The sequence below is a fragment of the Rhipicephalus microplus genome, chromosome X, assembly GCF_043290135.1.
Source record: "Rhipicephalus microplus isolate Deutch F79 chromosome X, USDA_Rmic, whole genome shotgun sequence".
In the NCBI taxonomy this organism is placed as follows: Eukaryota; Metazoa; Arthropoda; class Arachnida; order Ixodida; family Ixodidae; genus Rhipicephalus; species Rhipicephalus microplus.
This window is the reverse complement of record NC_134710.1, coordinates 338,594,985-338,607,580: the sequence shown is the minus strand read 5'-3', so window position 1 is coordinate 338,607,580 and position 12,596 is coordinate 338,594,985. Positions and strand designations below refer to the sequence as shown.

General features: G+C 38.0%; 1 protein-coding gene and 1 long non-coding RNA gene across 2 annotated transcripts in view; both read right to left on the bottom strand.

Annotated features, from left to right (window-relative positions):
* The window catches only part of LOC119162040 (uncharacterized), a 166,967-nt gene that overhangs the window by 99,509 nt on the left and 54,862 nt on the right, over window positions 1-12,596 (bottom strand). The window lies entirely within an intron of this gene.
* Window positions 470-10,834, bottom strand: LOC142776310 (uncharacterized). The gene is made up of 3 exons (XR_012887442.1): window positions 10,629-10,834; window positions 2,395-2,535; window positions 470-1,675 (listed from the first exon to the last, which is right to left on the bottom strand). It is a non-coding gene; the product is annotated as an uncharacterized LOC142776310 (long non-coding RNA).

Below are 12,596 nucleotides of genomic sequence, written 5' to 3'. Positions count from 1 at the left end.
GATCCCATTCACCAGTTTTCTCGTGCAAAACATCAAATAAATATTTCTGTCTATTCACTCTTTTCAGGCGAAATACAATAGTCTTTCGACGACATTTTTGGTCAAATATGCAGATAGGGGGCAATTTTTTCATGGCAATTTTCTGTATATATATATTTTTTGCACTATAGCTGTGTCTCTCTTATTGAGTTTTCATTCCTGCCACAATTTTTTTTTCCTTTTGCATCTTTGTCTATGGAACTGTATTTTACATTGTTTACCACTTTAATTTTATAATGGCAATGTTCTGATTTGCAAATTTATTGTATAACTAAAACCCCCTGCGTAATGCCTGAATGGGCCTTTAGGGTATATATTAATAAAAAAAAGTGTTGATGCACAAAGCGGGTGACTGAACGAATAAGTTTATGCCCTGTTACTAACGCTTAATCAGGAACATGTAGCGGCAAGTGTGAAAAAAGCAAAAAGGTAAAAACTATCAGTTTTTATTCCAGTGAAGATTCATGTTGCCACTAAGAGCTGTTGTTTCAGAAAAAGACACTTGGTAAATAAATGTTTCAGAGTATATTCAAAGAAATTCGGAGCGTTTGAAGACTTGTGATCCGCTAAGAATTTCTAACTCAGAATCTATCATATTATCACTAAGTGAACAACCTTCTTTGTGCCGTAATGCATGCGGTATAGACGTAAAAAATTTATATTATTGTTTGCCCCAATGTGAAGATTTGAAGTGTATAAAGCAGTGCATGAGAGAAGATAATGATGAGTTGTTGTTTCAGTGCCAGTGTGGCATCTCTATTGCGTCGTTTTTAGAGCTCATGCAGGCCACCTAAATTCTACCGTTGTGTCTTGGAAGGGAAATAATTTTGTCCAAAAATCTGATATCTGCATTGAATCATGAATATACCTGTAATTAGTTATATTTTTCTTGGGTATGTAGACGGGCAGCTGCAAAAACATTTGAATTGGTTATCATCACATGCTGTTTGATATGTCCATGACTTCTTAGTTCTACTGGACATTAACAATTGCTCTTTACTGGTTGCTAATATAAAGGAAGATGTTAAGGAAAACGAAATGTCAGCATTTCACTTTGGAGTTTCAAAAAATTGATGAGCTACAGTTTCTTGATTTAAGACAGGCTTTCGTCAAAGATCACATATATAGCAATACCAACCTAGATTCATAAAGCCAATTCTAAATTTTAATTCTGGCCACTCAAAACCATACAGGGAGTCATTGCATCAACTGTGCTGGGTGCCGCTCTTCAGAAGTTACGCGAGCACCTTATGGCGCATGCATTTTATGCACAAGTTGCTCGCCTTGCAAATTCTGGCTTTCTGGGTGAAGGATTTGCTCCTTGTCGGAAAAACTTATTTCAAAGATCGAGAAGTTTTATCATTGTGATTCAAGTGCACTAGAAATTAGCAAGAAAAAGAGGCAGGCAGTTATCCTATACATACACAGGATAGCACATGGTTTGAAAAATGTTGGTGCTCGTTATTGCATAAACATGTCATTCTCAGCACGTAATAAAGTGCATATATGTGTGTACTTTGGTGGATAGTGCATTGTGTCAGCAGCCAGGGAAAGAGAACAAATGTGTCTCCAGTCATGTCCACAGATATGCTCCTTGCACTACTGGCGTGGTTCATGGGATTCCACTGTCTTGCAGCTGCGAATATTTAGGTGAAATGGGGCATTACATAAGCGTGTGCTTAAGAGAGCATGGGCTAATGCTATCAGATGCTAAAATCACGTCTAATTTGGCAGCTCGTTGTAGGCCATGTGGATGTGTGCTCAGGGCTGGGCAGAGATGCCCGAAAAAGTATTCTGGAATGCAGATATCGAAATGCGTGGTTTGGAAGCATAAAATACAGATACTGAGATAAATTTGTAATTCATGTGACAGGATATTTCAGAGATACGTTTGCAAAAAGACAAAAAAGTATTCCAGAATACATATACTAAAATACTTTTGTCTATGTCGGGGATAGTTATACTCCATACAAACATTTGTTATGTGCAGCACATTGAAACTTGCAAATGAAATTGATTTATTATATTTTCGGCATTCTCCGAGTGTCAATAAGGCACTACAAAGGATGCTTACACTGCACATAATTGTTAATAACCACATATTTACAGATATCAGTTGCAATAAAAAACTATGTCATATGAGATCATCAGTCACACGCATTGTACATTGAAATCCGGAACTCGACAGCAACACTATTAGTTATGCTAGAAGGAGCATAGTTCAAGCAAAGTGCTGGAACCATAAACAAACGAACTTCCAGTTGAAGGTGTAGTGTTTTCTAGAAACATCTTAGAAAAGGCAGAAAGAATTAAGAACGGACAAAACAAGGAATGTGAAAGGAAACTCAAAAAGACCTTTTTCAAATCGCTGTTTGGCCATGCTGGCGTTTTTCAGAAATGCTCTGCAGAAAGAAGTATCGTAGATGGCACATGGCACCAAATTCTCTTTGGGTGGTTTGTGGCTTCCGCAATAAGCTCCAGTTTTTCAAATGGGTGCTGCAAAAGAAAAGTGGAAAAAAAACGAGAAAAACAAACACTACTCATTCGATTGGCATGAGGAAATACATTTAAAAAATGGCGCCCATTGTGCAGTATACAATACTCCTCACAATGAAAATATCTGTGCTAGAATTCAATATAGCAGTATAACATTGTTGTCACGCTGAAGCAGGCCATCATTCAAACACATCATGGGATGCGAGTAGCAAAGCAACTAGCTCGCTTTCAAGAAGGTAGGAGTCAGTTTTGCCCTCAGCAGAAATGTAGAAATGGTGGGTGCATATCTTACCGTGGACTGCCAAGGTCACAGCAGAAATTTTTTTCCCCATTGTCAACACGTCTCAGCTCATTTACAAAAAAAAAAAAGTAACAAGATACCCGTGTCCTGGATAGTATCGCGATACATGCGATACGCCGTGAAAGTATTTCACTACTGAGATACAAATACATTTTTTAAAAGTGCCTCGATACAGCAATACAGACACTCAAAAGTATCTCTTAAGTACTATTGCGATACTACCCAGCCCTGTGTGTGCCCCACTTGTAGAAAACAAATATCAAATATTGACATGTTGATTAGCGCATATGTGAAGTAGCCAAAGCATTTTCATTAGATCTAACAACAAGTGCAAGTATTTCATGTAACACTCGTCTAGATGAAGAACATAAGGTCTTAGAGAAGACATAAATCATTCTGTGTTGTAACAAATGTGTACATGTGCATAGTTTTGATGAGTCAATATTTTCTATATATGTTCTTTCCTTTTCCAAATAAATTTCAGTTGTGAAATCAGCGCTGTGACCCTCTCTGACTGCTTCTAACCCGTTCCTTTGTAAAATATTCTACGGTGAACACTCACCAATTTGCCTAACTCACGATTCTGCATCTTTTATTTACCTATGGAATCGGGGAAGCAGTTGCGGTCTGACAGATTCCTTTTTTCCACCCCATATTCAAACATCAGCGCTTCAAACGCTACCGCAGCTTTTATTGCAGGTGTCTGAGTACTTTGATTGTGCTCCACGTGTCAGAACCCAGAGAAATAAAACACCAACAAGCATGTGTACATTGTGTAAAAAAGAAAAAGAGAGTGAAAGAAAGGATAAAGTAAATTTTGCTGTACAGTTCCGTTGTCGCGACATTGTTGTTAGTCGTTGTCAAGACAAGGTCGCATAAAATACGTAAGTACTCCTTTTTGCTGAAAAGTATATTTTAGACATGTACAAATGAGACGGGGATGCAAATCATTAGTAAATACAGCAGTCTAGATCAAGGTAATCTAATCCAATCCTAAATTGCCTGCAGGCTATAGCCATTATAATGAACTAGAATGTGCTCCAGTAAGCCAACTGGCCGGGCTGTTGCATCCTTGTTTTATACGAATGCCACGAGATAGCGCCACCTTTACGTTTCATAGCAGCATTGGCTGCACTGTTGGACTATCGCAGGCTCTTTCAAACTTGCAGCTACAGTTTATTTTATTTGTGTGGTTGTGTTCTGGTTGTTCCAAAAACCAAACAGCCAACTTCCTCAGTGCCTGGGTCGCAAGTTTTGTTTTGACCAGATACACACATTTTTTCATATTTACCACATACACTCACAACATTATGAGTGTGTGTGTAAAAATTTGTTCATTTGTTTTATATGAGTGCCTCTTATTTTATTTTTTTACTGCTAAAGTGTTCTTTCCACCGCACATTTTCTAAGAAGACATTATGGTCATGGAGTTTGCTTTTAATCTATGTGAAAAACCTGGAAAAATCACTACATTTGAAAAAATTTAAATTGATAAACACCCTGTTGTGGCTTTGCTAGCAAGTATGTTAGGAAACAGACACATGTGCAGTATGGAAGTGTGCAATGTCACAGTCATGTATTGTCAAGAAACGTCACATACTTATGCTTGAAATACTTTTCTGACCTTCCAAGTTTCAACAGATGTGTCAATGACACATCACTTCTTTCCTAGGATGAAATGCTTTCAAGAGTCCTATCAGGACCCCTGCCTGTGATCTTTTTCAGGTATTTAATATGAACTGACATGCCCTAATGCTTGCATACTTACACAACAATCTGTCAAATTTTTCATACACTCTTAACAGCCTGTAAATTCACTCCTAACAACACCCCCTCCACAGTCTTACAATTGTTTGGTGAAAAAAATTAGGGGACCCTCAAGGTTTGAGTAGAACACAACAGTGATATTCTATCCCTAGTGCATACTCCAACCACCTAGTGCATACTTTTTGCAGGGTAACATTGCTTGAAAAGTTCATACCGCAGATTATTACTACGTAATCAATGTTTAAAGTGGCTTGTGCTAGTAAGGGTTTCGCATATAGTTGCAGTCTGCGTAATGGATTTCTAAATGGTGGCTAAGCGAGCTTGTTGATACGTACACATAGTTACTTCGAAGAGCGCAGAGATGGGACACAGGATAGACCACGCAATACAAGTACTGTGTAGTATGCTTTAAACCACGAGCAACTATGTGCATAAAATGTTTTTAAACTTGATATGCACCCAGTACATGGTCCTAATAGAATACTCCAGTAGCACTTGTGCCTTTTGTTTTTTGTGGCTGCTTTAAACAACGAAGTCATTATGATAATCACACGTTCTGATGGCCAGTGGCAATGCACAATTGTACCATGAAATACTGCGATATTACATATTGTATTGTGAAGCGTGTATACTAGACGCGTGTATTTGTAAAGCATGAAAATTATTTTTGAGCAGGCACGTGGCTTTGTGGTAGAATGCCTGCTTGCCACACAAGCAGCTTGGCTTCTATTCTCACTCAGACCTAGAAGGTTTTATTTGTTATTCTTTTTATTTCCACGTTTTTATATAATAGACCAGATGTAATGTGAACATGGAGAATTTCATGCACCAAAAAAATGCCAACACTGCAGCTGTACAGGCGGAATCACACTTGTCCAGAGCAGTGGAGCGCATGGCTCTTGTTAGTGACGGCTTCTACGTCACCTTAGCTACATGCTTCTGTTCACGCTTAAATTATCGCACAAAGGCCTAGCACGCCGTATGCCATGTTAGATATTCATACGACGTCGGCATTAACATATTTCTGCAGAAAACAGCAACTGAAGCGGTCGGCTGGGTGTTTTAGACAAGTGTGATTCGATCTCCAGAAATATTAAGTGATTTAACACTCCAAATTTAATTTTGTTGTGTTCAATTCAACAGTCATGATTTGCAAAACTGTATATGTTTTAAAAGTTTACTAATGTTTTAAAATGTTAAGTACACCAAAATAAAAGAAAACTTGTGCAACAGTATGATACACAGCATCCGCCCTGGCACATTAAAAGAAAAAAGACTTGAGAAGTTGTGTAGCGCAGCTCCAGGAATGTGCTTGTACCAATGAATACTTACCCTTTCTTAACGGTTCTGTGGATTTCGAGGGCCTGATTATTTCCTACGGCCAATCAATTTTTTTAATGTACATTTCTTTTATGTCACTGGAAAGCTCGTAATTCAGAATATCTAATCACGCATTGGCAACACAAAAAAGGCAATGAAACAGTTTTCACCAACCGTTGTTGCTGATGGAGTCTTATATGCAACACATGTTGAAAACAGTGGCCTACAGCTGTTCACTGCATTGGTACCAAATTCTGCCATGACAGAGTGCATGAGCAAAGTGCTGGAGAAATGGTGTGTGCATGCACTGTGGTTCAATGCAGGTTTTTTGTTGCTGTGGAGGAAGCTCCACTGCTGAGCATCAATTTCTTAACCTTTTGATGGTTAATAGGATGAATGCATCCCACTTTTTCCTCAGTAAAACTTTCTCTGCCACTTTAAGTTGCCATCAGCACAATGCCTTCCAGTTGTGGTGTACCAGAAACATTAAGGAAACTGAGAAACTACTATATTGCACATTTACAATGCATGTATCAGTGATACGTTCAGTTTAAAATCTTTCATTCTGTTAATATTTTTTTTCAGCCGGTGTCATATTGCGTACCAGGTAGCTAAAGTTTCAAATTTATGGTATTCTTCTGCTCAGATTTTTTAAAGAATTTTAGCATGCAACTATAGATTTTCTTTCTAAACTGCAAAAATTATATCTGCCTAAAATCATTGTGGAAGTGCACTCGAATGAAAAATGATGAAGCAATTCCTTGCATAGCCTAACAACATAGCATACATGCATAACTGTTTTTTCATGTTTGATGGATGCCACAAAACAGCACATTCTTTGATATTTTTTATCATTATGAGGAGAGGCGATGAGACCAAAAGCTGTGGCTAAGACACTGTTGCTAAAATTTCGTGCCAAAGGAAAAATATGGCAAAATTGCTGCTTCACACAGCCAGGAAGCCAAAGAGAACACGAATTTTCAAGATCATCAAATCATGCAAGATATATGAGAAAAGCAAATATGTCACACCTGAATAGAGTTCACGAATATGATGCAGCATTTGTTAACACACTTACAGCATTCAGTGCATTGACACCACGTCAAAGTGGCTTGCCATGATTCATTACCACAATTTTAATTATTTGCGAAAATGCAGGCTTAACTAAGATGTTCGCCCTTATTCATTGCAGATACAAGACAAGACATGCGTAGACACAGCTTCATTAAATGTGAATGAAAAGCAATATTCTCCTTTTTCTTTATTTTCATATGAATGCGTGCACTCATCTATGCCTGCTGTTTTCTCCTTGTTTTCGACGAGTTTCAATATTATCGCCACCTACCGACAAGACAGACACAAGCTGAAAGGGTACGTGTATGTGAAGACCTTGGGACAGAGCCGCTAGACTCAATGCCACAGACAGAGGCGCAAAATTGCGTAGAAAATCTGAAATTAAGGTTCACTGCAATTTTTCTCCCACAGTTTTAGAAGTGTTCCTCTGTACTGCTTTCATTGGGCCTTTTTGGGCAAGAAATTTTGCAGCAGAATTACAGCTTAGTGCCCTTATGAGACAATGTGACATGTGTTGCCCCACTTATTCAAAGATGCTTCATGGGTCGATGAGCCACATGGGTCCCACTTTTTTCTCATAAACTGATGGCCATATTTTAGTGAAGATTGTGTCACACTATTTTTAGGCATGAAGTTCTGCAAATTTCTGTTATTATGTGAAAAATATCGATGAATTCACAAAGGGTAAGTTAAATTGCATAATAAGCAAAATTGAAAGTGAGAATGCAATATATATACTATATAATTTTAAGCCAGACTAACGATTGTCTGAGCTGCAGCAGGCAACGTGCAGAAATTCTCCAGAACTCGATACTAAGCTTTTGCCACGAAGCGGTGTAATGGCACAGCTGCTGTGATTTTCAAACACTATTTCAAAATACATATACAACTCAAATTACTCAAGGGAAAGGGGGCTTGACTTTATCATGCTTCTGCATGTTTCCAAATAAAGATCTATTTACACTTCCTGGCCAGTTAATTGCTGTACCCCTAAACAGACATAAAAGTGAAAACCATGACATTTGGTAGTCTAACAATGGACCTAGGGATTTCAACATCACACCAATGTGATTTGGCATAAGCTGCAAAAGCTTATTCAATCAGTCATACATTGTTACCCTTTTATGCCAGTTTTAACACGATAGTTTTAAAAATCTCGTGGGCATCGTTGATTGTGAGTGATGAACCTTGTGAGCAACCGGAAAAATCAAGAAAGATGCAAATAAAATAAGTAATAAAAAATTTCCCAGTTTGCGGAAGGATTAAGCCCAGGCCGTTTGCATGGCAAGCAGGCGTTCTACCGCACAGCCACACATCTGCTTGGAAATTAAGGAAAATAACTTCATCTGCTTGAAAATGCAGTGAAAATAATGTTAGGCTTTACAAACACATGTGTCCTGTATACTGCCTTCACAATTCAATATGTAATATCACAGTAATATTTCTTGATACAAGTGTGCATTGTAATCAGGCATCGGAACATGTGATTACCTTAAGGACATCATAGTTAAAAGATGGCCAGCCGTAACAAAACGCACACATTTTGCTGCACACATTTCCTTCAGACCACATAGTGAGTGCATACCAAGTTCGAAAATATTTCATGCACCAAGTGCTTGAAGTACGCACTAGGGCCAGGGTATCATTATCGTGTTCAATTCTTGAAAGCGAACCTTAAGGGTCGCCCAATTTCCTATGATGCAGCTGTGATATCGGGTTGACGTCAACTGTTGCTAGGTGCCATGCACTGAAGTTGATTTATGCAGCAGCGTCCAGGGCTACCATCCTCACTAGCACCAGCACTTCATACCAGCTTATTGATTCTGGTGTTCCTAATGCTCAAGTTCATGTTTGCATCATTGCACAAGTGCAAACAACTGCTTATATAAACACTTAGAATTCTTCAATGTATGTCTGTGTGTGGAACATTTGGACGTATATTTGGCATAATTTCATGACGTGCCGCTATAAAAAAATCACAACATGGTCACGCTAAGCATGTCTCCGCATGCTTCGCATAATGTCGATTCCGGAGCTACGTGGAATATGCTGAATTTTTCAGAAATATCCTTGGGCAAGACGTACTTTCGGCACGAATCTTTACATAAGTATGTGTCAGTTTTTTACAAGAAAACGTAACTCTTAGAAATGCCGATTACCATATTTTTAATTGTATAGTCAGTGTACTTAACATTTTAAGCAGTACTTTCTTTTATATTCACACAAAACACAGCTGTAGTGTAGGCCTCATAGTTGAGGAAAATGCTGCCAAAGCACAACTTGCACTTTTGCAGTTAAGACAACATAACTTAAAGGCCCACTGAACGTTTGTGTTATGCATGGTGTACTACTAAGTTATTACCGTTACTTCGTGCGATCAGGCTGACATTATGATCTGTGCATGATACAGCTCCTCAGCTGCACGGTAGTGATTTTCATTGCAAAGCTGTTTTCTGGCACGACAGGCATGAGAATTTTGGGACAGAATGTGACAACGAGCATGTACGCTAAATCTGAGTGTGCCGTCGATTCAGTCGATCTGTGTATAGGAGTGAAAATTTAGCCAGGTAACGGTAAAAAAGTGACACAGGGAAAAAACGAGGAGCCCTCAAAAATGAGGGCGAGAGAAGTTCAATGTGCGTGTGCCTCCTTCTTTCTCTCTTTTCTTCTCTCTTTCTCTTTGAGAGCTCGCCTTTTTTTTTTTGCTCTGTTTCCTGTTTTATCTTTCCTCTTTGTTTTCTTTTCTGCCTTTGGATGCATCACTTTCTACATTCTTTCCTTTCCAGGTGAAAATACTCCATGGTTTCAGTTCACTTTAACTGAAACCATGGCTCTATACAGCTGGGACTAAGTGCAAGCCAACACATTAGCAACATGTTCCAGTTGGTCCAAGCATGAACCACTCGAGACTGAAAATGAAACCAGCTGGCCTGGAAATGGAATCAGCTGGAATCATTTGTTATAATGAAACCAGTTGGTGTGAATTATTATTATTATTATTATTATTATTATTATTATTATTATTATTATTATTATTATTATTATTATTATTATTATTATTATTATTATTATTATTATTATTATTATTATTATTATTATTATCATCATCATCATCATCATCATCATCATCATCATCATCATCATTATCATCATCATCATCATCATCATCTTCCTTATGGCCATTCTATTCATCCCAGAATAGCTGTAGTGCAAGGCAAATAAGTGATAAGGCACATTGCCTTCATGATGGTTTTTTTTTTTGTACATCTAATGCTGACAACATTTACAGTTAATTGTATGCCAGTACAAGTTTCATTTCAAAAAGGCACAGGGTATTTCAAGCATTGCAAACAACTAAAAAACAGTTTGTGTAAAGCACCGGACATATGCACAACCAAATATTGCTGTGTGCTGCATCGAAGTTTAAACGGGCGGGCACTCCCTTACCTCCTATTGCCTAGCACCTCTCTGCCAGAGGAGGACATGGCACTGCAATTTATAGAAAGGCATAAAGCTACTCTGAAAAGGTCTAACTCCTTTGCCTCATACTGCCATCACCTGATCTTTTGGAGATAAGGTAAGGTTGCATAAAAAACAGGTAGCCGTGCATCAGTCATTCCCTAATACATACCTCCTTCAAAAATCCAAAACATCCCCGGGATGTCCTGTAATGACGAAAATATTCTTGTCTTGTAGGGTGTGCCACAAGACTGGCTGATATATCTGAGTCCATTAAATGCAGTTAAAATATGTAGGTCTTTGTAAGGACATTATAAATACTGCCTTGAACAGTGTAACAGTGAAATACAGATTTAATGAGTAAACTGCAAATCAAGTGCAATGTTATCAATGCAATAGTAATAATAATAATAATGAATGAATATATTACTAACATGATTATAATAGTATTGTGGGGTTTACACATACAAAGTAACTAATTGCAAGGATGCAAAGGGGGTGCACAGGAAGGCAATGAGGTATATTTATAACAAATTCAATCTAACGAATTCTCCTACTGAGTTGCAAACGAAAGCTGGTCTATTAACACTACAAGGTAGGGCAAAAATAGCAAAACTAAAGATTTTGTTTCAATTAATTCATAGTGACATAAACATCGACACGTCAAAAGTAATTTTTTTGTGTCATTTTAAGTTAACACCTTACAGGAACTCACAAACACATAATCAATACACTTTTAAATCAAGTTGCTATAAATATTCATACTTCCCCCAAACTATAAAAGAATGTAAACCAAATAAGTCCTTTTGGTACTGATGCCTCATCTTTCACTGTGTCCTTAGATATGGTACAAGCATCACGCATAACCGAGAGGAGAGAAAACAAAGAAAGGAAGGCAGTATTTGCCGAACAGTATATTAGACAGCGCTTTCTTAAGAATTACATAGAAACTGCAGTTGGGTAAAGATAACTAGATGGCGCTGTACCCCTACTCTCAGATTGGCTGCATGGGGGGCTGTGCCTGGATATGCATAGAATGAGCGGATCTCTCAGTGTCCTTTATAGTCACCATACGTAGTGGATCGTTGGTGGGGCATGAACGAAGCAGAGTGGCGGGCACGTTAAAGACGCTTGCGCTCGGCTCTTTTGGCACGCGTCTCATCGGTGTTACCCATGCGTCATCTGCATTCTCAAACGCGATCGAACGCATAGACGCATGCATAGACGGACGCTTCACCCCACTCATCATCAATCACTCCATGAATATGCTGTAATTTTTTAATTTTCTTTTTTTCTTCTGGAATTTAAAAATTTATTATTATTTTTCCTCATTTTAACTTGCACATATGTTGTAATACCACTACTAATATTATATTCTAACAAAGCTTATTCAGCAGCTAATTACCTCTATATCACCCTAGATTTCATACAACACTACGCAGTATAGATTTAAAACTACGCTTCAAAGTTAGACTCCACTTATTTACTCATAAATTGTGCCATTCTCTTGATGGAGTGATTCATAGACTGAATTATTTTAGAATTTTCCAACACATTTGACAAGGTCAGTCATAAACATTTACTTTAAAATTAAGTCATCTGGACCTTGGCACTACCAAACAAAGTTTAGTACTTTGAATGCTTCGCATGAAATTGAACTCACTTTGTGCTCAGCTAAGCCCAGCTTATTTCTCATTTTAACTGCCAATGCCCTTTTCTTGCTATCATCTAAATTTTGTCATGATTTGCTGATAATAGTGTTGTCATTTGTGAAATTACTAACAGAAACTATTTGTACCACATGTTATAGATATATTGCTAAAAAAATAGGCTGGAATTAATCTGAAACTCCAGCCCTAACTATAAAGTTAGTGCTGGATAAATACCATATTCTTTCGTCACGATTGTAAAAATTCACGTGGCGGAGGCATACTCATCGCCACTAAAAAAGAACTATCATGCTCTCTAATCAACACATCTTCACAACTAGAATCATTATGGGTAATATGCCGTGCCCCTCCCGAAGCAATAATACTTGGCGTATGCTATAGGCCCCCTCGAACTGACCCAGACTTCTCCCGCAAACTTAACGAAATCTTATCCCTAATAAACACCCTAACGCACGTGTTCTGCTTTATGG